The following is an 8,545-nucleotide window of genomic DNA, read 5'->3' on the forward strand; positions in this document are numbered from 1 at the left end:
ACGCCAATTAGCACAAATGGTAAGTTCCGACAGTGCCTACAAGTGTGCCTACTGGCCGCTAAATGGCAATACCGGTTTCATATGTATACACCTGGTATTCTGTTCCCGAAAGATTCTGCCACCTCAATTGTAGAACCTGCTTGATTTGAAATGGATTCGGATAACAACAAATTTTAAAAATGATAATAATTGGAAATGAATTCTAGTTCAGAAATTGAAAATAAATTAAATATAGCACTGAAATTAGTTATATGAATATTTAAATTCACATAATTATATCAAGAAAACTTGCAACCTGTTCTTTTATATTCTAATTTATATTTTTTCCTAAATAGGAAACACTTTTAAGTATTCCTTGCATATAATTTGCATATTTTTTTACAGAGAATTATATCAAAAATTCAGAATTGGCTCAGGTTTTCAATGTTTACAAAAAAACGGGTTGAAAAGAAAAATTTTACCCAAGAGACCTACAATTTTAAAGTTATATATGGCTTCATTTAATGAACGGAGATACCCAACAAGTATGATCACCCTAGCACCTCTGGAGCACATCCTAATTCAATAGTTAATAACCGAAAAAATCATAAAAAATTACCTAAATTCCATGCAAAAAATTTTAAGGCCTAAAATAGTTTTATTTGATCCCCAAAGATCCCCAATGAAAACTCGAAAAGAATTTCATCACAAGGTTTCCGGAACACCCTAGTTTTTTTACCTGTATCATAAAACATAAAATATAAATTCCCTGACTCCAAGATTTTATGTCTGAAGTGGTTCAATTTTATGTCAAAATATACCCCAAAAGAATGTATTTCCCTATCCTCGCTTTCTATTCTTAAAGAAATAAAAATGTTTAATAAAAATAAAAATAAATAAAACAATCTCTAACCTTGATTGAACTAATTAATATGAGTCAAGTTTTCACCAATTATGGAATAGATAAAATTTACATTTGCATAATTAATTTTCAATTCAAAGGAAACGAATTTTACAAAAAATTTATTTAAATCTTTGACCAATATAATGGTTGTTTAATAGAGTTGTAAAATTTTCGACTAAGGAGTTGGATCTTCAACGAAAAAAGATAAATCCTAAAGAAAAAATTTAATAGTCAAATTTTCAACTAAAAATGATCAATTTTTGACAAAAAATAGAATAGTTAAATTTTTAGTTAGAAAATTAATTTTTACTTAAATAAAAAAGACAACATTTGTACCTAAAAGATTGGCTTTATACTAAAGAAGACGATTTTCAACTAAAAAAAAAAGTTAAACGAAAAATGGACAAGTTACATTTTTAGTTAAATGAAATAATTTTAAGCCTAAAGATTAATTTTTAACAAAATGTTTCAACTTTAAAGCGAGGGAATAAATTTTCAACTTAACGATCAATTTCCAACAGATATAGTTAAATCTACAGTTTAAAAAACAATAATGTAATAGTATATTTAAACGAAAAAACATTGTGATTTTAAATTAAAAGCAAAAAAGTTACTGAAAAGATAGTTGAATTTGCAATGCAAACGATTAATATTCTACAAAAAAGAAAACATTTTTATTTATTTATGGTAACTTAAAATAATTTACACAAAATTGAATTAAATTTTTTGTTTATAAATTTCCGGAAATTTATGACTTTTTTGGTAATTTATGGTAATATTACGAGCCATTTATCGTAACTGAAGATTAATTACTCAGAATTAAATTAAATTTGCTATGCGTTAGCGAAATTTATGGTAATTTTAGTTCATTTATCATAATTTTACAGGTGAATAGGGTAAGTTACCATAACTAACAAAAATTCAGTTCTAATAATTTTTATCAAATTCCGGAAATTTATGAAATTTAAAAATAATTTATGGTTATATTACAGGTAATTTATGGCAACTTAAGATAAATTACCTACGATTCGATGTATTTAAAAAAAAAAAAAATTTCATAATTATCCCAAATTATATTTTAAATATTTTTATAAATATCCGGAAATTCATTGAAATTTGTTGGTGATTTTTGGTAATAGCACAGGCAATTAATGGTAATTTAAGATAAATTACCTAAAATTCTAATGCAAAATTTGTATAAATTCCTGGAATTTTTCGGTCATTTATGGTAATCAACGGTAATTTGATTAATTATATATGTTAACTTTCCATTAATTGCCGCAAAAGTTTATAAATCGCAACCAAAATTTCTGTACAGTTTTTATGGTAAGTGGGCTGATTATCTTAAAATTCAAGGTTACCCGTGTGGAAATAACCCCATTTGGCTCTATTACAAGTCAGGCACTAATCGGAAGCTAGTTGGGTTATTAATTTTGACAAAGTACCCAGTCGGGGACTAATCGGGAACTAGTTGGGCTTTTTGTTGACAAAATTTCAGTCGGGGCCTGGTCGGTGTTTGGTCAAGAACTAGTCGGGCCATGTTGTTCACTAATTTCCGTGCGGGTAATCTTCAGGCTCTGGTCGGTAGCTGATGGGGCTGTGGTCGGGTTATTCTTATGTTTGAGTTTTCGGCGAGGTTTTATCAAATGAGGTAATACCTAAAAAAGCGTAATGATTTTTTTACTCTAAAACACTAAAACTATATTAAACAATAATTTTACTCCGTTTTTTGGAGAACAGATTTAATAATGTTAAATTCATCTAAAATATACTTAATAAATAATTATTATGTTAATAATTTTGTACGAAAATCAACTTTTTATAACAACAACGATCAAAATCTTCAAAAAGACGTAACAAAGCATAATTATCTGGAGCAGAGACTACTGTCACCAACATAGCGATTCCTTCAGAGCGAAGCTCTTCCATTGCTGCCTTCCAGTTGAAGTTTTTTTTTTTTTAAATTAATATTCCACAAGTTTTGGGGAATTTTAGTCACATAAATTTATGTATTTTCAAGCGTAGGATATATTCCCCATTATATCTTGGATAAATGTGAGCACTTTTAAATATTTCAAAAAAGTTTATGGAGATTTCCGTAAATAATAAGTATTTTGACAAACTTTTAGGGGATGTTCCACAAATTTTGGGGAGTTTGGTTAATATTCCATGCGGATGTATTGTCATATGACCCCTACTAGTACCCGATCAGGTCCCGACTAGGATAAGTCGGGTCACCTGACTAGCCCCCGATGACCGTGACGCTACTGGTCGGGGGCTAGTCAGATCACCCAACTAGCCCCCGACTTTAAGTGGGGTCGAATGGTCGGGAACCAAACTAGTTCCCGATTTGAATTTCTATACGGGTATAGATGTATAATTTTAATTATTCCTTTCTGATCACACTTTTCACTCCCTAGGGAGTGAAAAGTAGACTTCATAGGCGGCGAAAAGTGCTAAAATCATGCATGTGTCATTAAAAAGTATTTTAATTTTTTATAGAAACTAATTTAATTCCACCAAAAATTATGAATTTTTAACAAAATATTTGCGATTTTTAACCATAATAATAGAATCACCTGATCTGTAGAAATTCTGTAAACTAAAAAAGTATATGTTTATTTCACTCTAGAATGTTTTTGGAAGAATATATGTGGCAATTATTATATATAGTTGTTTAAACAAAAAATGCTTTAAATTTTCCTAACTGAATAAATATCCATGCATGTTCTCCGCCTGTTTCGATGTACACAACTATAAACCTCTCACATTCCTCACTATTTATCTTTTTTTTTTTGGTCTTGATAAAATTTGAATATGAATGAGTTTTTTCTTCCGGCTTTTTTAGTGAATAGTCATATAAAACATAGACGAAGGTATATAAGCCTCGCCGAAAGCGGAAGAGGCAGTGGGACATTATTCAAAAATGAGATTTTCAAATAATTGCTTTTTTGCTCTGCTGTACATGGCTCTTCTTGGTGTTACAATTAGCGAAAAGGAGTGCAAACTAGTTGAATTGACAATTAGAAAATGCTCGAACTGTTGCAATAAGCAGTGCGCCAAAGGTAAGTCGAGAGACTATATTCAAAATCACTCTGATAAAAAAAGTTATTTTCTTAAATTTAAAAAAAAATTACTTTTGATTCTGCGTACCTGAATACGATACTTATTCTTCTAGGTAACAAATATTGAGCCTTGCAACTAATAATTGCCAAACTTCAGTTCTAAGCCCAAGAAGGCGCAATATCGCATTTGATATGCAAAACTAATTAGTTTCCTAGAGCTTTATTAGTAGTCACTGTATTACAAATGACAACTTTTCTTCTACATTTATAAATTGTTTGATGTCATATTTCAAGCACATAATTTAAAGGGCTAAATACAATCCTTCCTAGAGGGATTTTTCGAAGAAATATCTTGTTGCTCTTTTTTGTTTTTAATTTATTGAAAATATGATGTATTTTATGCGCCTGGGGATGAGCAAAACGCTACCGTGAGTGTACCTTGGTGAACCGATGGCACCGATATTCAGTTCACTACGGGGACACTCAGCTGGCGGTTTGCTCTTCCCAGGCGCATAAAATGCATCATATTTCCAATTAATTAAAACAACAAACATACCATTTTTGATTATCGTCTCTGTAAGGGATTGTATTTAGCTCTTTAGATTATGTGGTTAAAATATGAAATCAATCAATTCATAACTGTAGGAGCAAAGTTCTCATTTGTAATACATGGACTAAAAATCAAGTCCTGCAAAAGCGCCTTAAGGGGTTAAACCACTGTAGAATTTTCAAAAAATCTAATTTTTTGTTGTTGCTTAAAAGGTGTTTTAGGGGCATAAAAATAATATACCAAAAGATGGAGGACGGAGAAAATGAGTAAATTTTCAATTCTACTGCAACATCTTTAGGGCATGCCCCGATGATTTTACAGTACATAAAACTTTCAACGCGTTTGTCTCAAAATCACTTTTTTGAACTGGCCGGAAAAATAACTCCCGAGCGTCGTACGTAGGACTTTTTTATATTGCAGTCTTTTTTTATAAACAATTCTGTGAAGATTGGTTTAATGCAATTTAAAACTTTGTTTCAAAAGTGCACCATTTCGCAGAAAATTAATATATTGAAACAATCCTAGGTACTTTTCTTGTTGCTGTGCTATAGAATTGAAAATCTTGGGCTTTTTCTTCCAAGTCGAAAATTGTGGTAGTTGGGTTTTAGGCCGTGGACACCTTGAAAGAAAAGCGAAAGCGGAGAAATGCTATGCAGCTGCCATTTTACCATGAACAAACTTGAAAAAAATATTTGATGTACTTTATTACTAGTATTATAATTCTTATTTGACATAATTTTGATTGATCTCTTTATTGCGACAAAAAAATTCCTATTTTTTCGTACTCTATAGTGGTTTAACCCGCTTTCACCCATACGAATTAAAATGATTTCAAAAGAATGAAAAGAATTCAGCGAATTTCATTATATTTTGAAGGATATGCTGCATTTTAATCAATAATAATCAAACCAAACTTGTCCTAAATGGCAATAAGCTTGTGCTCAATTGTGCTTTTTTTTAAATAAAAATTTGAGTCACAATTAAAAAACATTTTTCAGGGCCAGCATCAAACTTTATTTAAAAAGAAAACTTGTGCTGAATTGTGCTAGGTTTGTAATTAATTGTCCCGTAAACTATTTAAAAAAAGGGCCTTTGAACTAAAATTCACAAAAGAAAATTGTCTGAGATTTTCAAAGTTATAATTAAATCAAGAAAAGAATTATTTAAATAATTTATTATTATTTTTAATAATATTATCTTTGCTTAATGGTAGTAAGTTGGGTTTTTTTTCTGATATTTTCATCCATTTGTCAATTTTTTACTTGGAGAGACTTAATAATATTTGTAAAACATGATTGTTAAAGCACCTTATTATGTTTTATAATTCTCTTCATCTATGTGAAGTTCGAATAGTTGCGGTTCTTTTCTGAAATTTTAAAACTTTTCACCCACTTTTTACTTAGGAAGGGAATAAATGATTAAGTTAAAAAACATGCTTGTTTAACAATTCATTATTACTTATAACTATCTTCTCTTATTAGATAACTGCAAGAAAGTTGCGATTTTTTCTAAAATGTTTAAATATGATTTGCCTTTTTAGTTATTAACAAATAATAAATAAAAAGTGGAGAGAATAATTTCATCTTTCTTCTTGTGAATTTATTTTTCTAAAATAAAACAGATATTTCAAATATATTCAGATTTTCAGTATAGATCATAATAAATGTAAATTTTCCTTGAAGTAGTTGCTTAGAGCCTTTTTATCACATTTAATATTAATATTTATTATTCGTTCCTAACTAAAAAGTCAAAAAAAGCTAAAAATTTAAGAAAGCCGGACAATTTTCTAGCATTACTATATGATAAGATAGTTATAAACTATAATAATTGGCTTCAATAATTATTTTTGATAATTGAGCGAGATAATATTTTTTTGATGATACAGCGAAATACTAATAATTATCTTGCTCTATGTGAAATGTTGACAAAAACTGGAAATTTTTAAGAGCACGCAACTATCTGGAATTATTATAGAAAAATATAATTATAAACAATAACAATTTGCTGACAAAATTCTTTTTGTTAAATTTCATTAATTATTATGCTCTTAGTGAAACTTGGACAAAACAGTTTCAAAATTAAAGAAGAACCCCCAGCTTTCTAGCAATTATCTAAAAAAAGATATTTATAAACAATGACAAATTATTCAAAGACCTATGTCTGTTAACTTGAATTATGTATTACTTTACGGAGTAAAAAGTGGACTAAAAGTTAAAATTTTTAGAAGAAACAGTTACTAGCTAGCATTTATAAAAAAAAGATTTTCTATAAACAATAATAATGTGTTAAATGATTATTTTTGATCAAGAGAATTAATTATTAACTCACCTGAAGTAAAAAATAAACAAATAGTTCAAAATTTCAGAAAAAACTCAGCTTTCTATCATTATTAAAATTTAATGTCTATATTATTATTAATAAATTGTTTTAAAAATTCATATTGGTAATTTTAATAACTTATTTACCTCGCTCTAATTGAAAATTGAACAGAAAGTGGAAAATTTTGGAAAAACCGTGACTTTTTAACTTTTTATTTTAGAGAAAATGACTAAAGACAATACTACATTATTTACAAAATTTATTTAAACGCCTAAGTATCAGAATAAAGAAGTATTTCATGTATGTGAAAAATTTTGAATTTAAAAGGACCCCCAAAAATGTCACAATTAGCGTCCAAAGCCCGCAAAATCTATTTTTTCACTTTCGGGATTTTCGAGAACCTATAAAATAAATACATGCGGGGGAGATCTTTGATAATTAATATTCTATGGCTAATTGTGAAAAGAAATTTCGAGGATTTGAACACAATTCCGGGCGATATGAATGTTAATTTAAAAAAATGTGGACTACCCTGGTGTACATGCAATATATAAATGTTCTGTTCTATCTTTATTTTAAAGACTTAAGAATGTCATTCATTCAGAATCATATGAAAAATAAATTTTAAAAAATCAATGAATTCTGGATTTTCTATATTAATTAAAAGATTATAGAAATTTAAAGCGGGCCAAATAGAAAATTTTAACAAAAGAATGCGATTATTGGTTAACATTTTAATTATACTTGAAAAAATAAAGAGTAAATATCGTGAATCTCGTGAACAGGATTTATCATCTTGACCAACTTAACGTATCGAAAATTTAAAAAAAAACATATATTTAAAATGAAAAAAAACTTATAGCAACGACATGAAATTCCATTACGGGTGAAAGCATCGACGACTGGAATTTGATGATTGTGAATTCTCTTTTGTTAAAGCTCATTTGGCTTTAGTAAATGCATTCTCATGACGCTATTATGCTGAATGTATAGTAACTTTATTTTTGTACCTCGGTTTGATACTGTTTATTTAGATATTGCCAAATAATGTAAAAATTATATTGTTTATGGTTGCTTTAATATTTGCTCCTTATTTGCATATTTGAAGCCGTGTTAAAAAAATTATCATTTAAATAATTTAATACTATTACAATTCATAATATGCATTGGTATTGAAACATTCTTATTTTCATTGTCTTGTTTTTATCATTAAAAATAGTGCACATTCTATTAGAAAAGAATTTTTAGTAAACATTTTATTACAACTTGTGCCGTTTTTACATAAATTTAAACTGTTTATTTTCAATGTTCTTTTTTACGCTCCAAACTAAAGATACGCGTCCTGGTATAAGTGGTGAGAAAATTTTTTAATATAATTTAGCTGCACGATATTGTTAAATAAAATGTTATTGTAGCTTGTATTCTTTTTCCAATAAGCTAATATTTATTTTTAATATATTTTTAAAACCAAGTTTGTAACAAATTTTAATATATTTTTTGACTAGACAACTCTTGCCTCTTTATTCTTTTCGTCTAGTGTGTCGTTTTGCAACAAATTAAATTTTTTTATTTGTTATGCAATTAATTTGTGTTGATTTCGATAGAAAATTTTTGCGACAAAAACAAAGAAGCCCTGAAAAGGGGAAAGTGTGTAGCTGAGCGGATTTTTGTCGCCAAAGTCACCCATTCACAGAAGGGGTATCAAAAACTGGGTGAAGGAGCAGAAAA

The sequence above is a fragment of the Belonocnema kinseyi genome, chromosome 9 (genome assembly GCF_010883055.1).
Source record: "Belonocnema kinseyi isolate 2016_QV_RU_SX_M_011 chromosome 9, B_treatae_v1, whole genome shotgun sequence".
NCBI classification, from domain to species: domain Eukaryota; kingdom Metazoa; phylum Arthropoda; class Insecta; order Hymenoptera; family Cynipidae; genus Belonocnema; species Belonocnema kinseyi.